At 47.1% G+C, this 1,067-nt stretch overlaps 1 non-coding gene across 1 annotated transcript; it reads left to right on the top strand.

Annotated features, from left to right (window-relative positions):
• The first annotated feature begins 761 nt into the window (after positions 1 to 761).
• On the top strand, positions 762 to 834 carry trnak-cuu (transfer RNA lysine (anticodon CUU)). Its single transcript has one exon. It is a non-coding gene; the product is annotated as a tRNA-Lys (tRNA).
• Positions 835 to 1,067: the final 233 nt, after the last annotated feature.

Below are 1,067 nucleotides of genomic sequence, written 5' to 3'. Positions count from 1 at the left end.
ACCTTGCCGTGGTGCACCTCCAGGCTGCTCCCATGCCGCCGCTCACCGCTCCTTTTATGGCCCCGACCTGCCGCTGATGTTCTCACGCAGGTCGGGGCCTCCACGCTGCTCCCAGCAAATCCAGTTACACGCCGTGTCACCGCCCAATTCTCAGCTGTGATTGTAAGCTGACTATATTTAAAGCTATCGCAAAGGCTGAAAGCAGTGTTCCCTGGTAGTCTAGTGGTTAGGATTTGGTGCTCTCACTGCCGTGGTCTGGGTTTGATTCCTGGTCAGGAAGAGCATTTTTACAGAGCAAGTTGACAAAAATAATTCAAGTCTGAGAGATACTGAATAATTGTTTCAATCATCATTGCACACTGAAGGAAATGCAAATATGTTTGCCGAGCGACTGTTGAATTTTAATAACTTTTTATACAACCGGAGAATCAGCAGAAAAACAGGATATTCGGCCCATAGTACCTAATATATCGCCCATAGTACAAGAGTAAGGAAGTCTTGCTCCAATTGTACAGGGCCCTGGTGAGACCACGCCTGGAGTACTGCGCACAGTTTTGGTCTCCTTATCTGAGGAAGGATACACTTGCCTGGGAGGTGGTACAACGGAGGTTCACCAGATTTATTCCTGGGATGAGAGGTCTGTCCTATGGTGAGAGATTGTGCAGAATATGCCGATACTCTCTGGAGTTTAGAAGAATGAGAGGTGATCTCATTGAAACAGACAATATTCTGAAGGGGATTGACAGAGTAAATGTTGAGGAGCCCGGCTAGCTCAGTCGGTAGAGCATGAGACTCTTAATCTCAGGGTCGTGGGTTCGAGCCCCACGCTGGGCGATTACTTTCCATTGAACTTTTATGTTGCTTTCGTGGGGAAATATCATTAATGAACCCATGATCTTCTTTTGCACAATGATAAAAATGCGAACTGAGGGAGAGTTGATAATTTAATCAAATAATGAAAGCTGTGCCTCAGACCGCTCGGCCGTCCTTACTGTTAGATGCTCCAGTTACAAGTTGTTGCTCTGGAAAGTTTCAGACCGGGCACTTGTTCACGGCTGCTGGAAGGC

This window comes from Pristiophorus japonicus, unplaced genomic scaffold (assembly GCF_044704955.1).
Source record: "Pristiophorus japonicus isolate sPriJap1 unplaced genomic scaffold, sPriJap1.hap1 HAP1_SCAFFOLD_219, whole genome shotgun sequence".
In the NCBI taxonomy this organism is placed as follows: domain Eukaryota; kingdom Metazoa; phylum Chordata; class Chondrichthyes; family Pristiophoridae; genus Pristiophorus; species Pristiophorus japonicus.
Note: the sequence above shows the minus strand (reverse complement) of the source record. Positions and strands in the feature narration are given on the sequence as shown.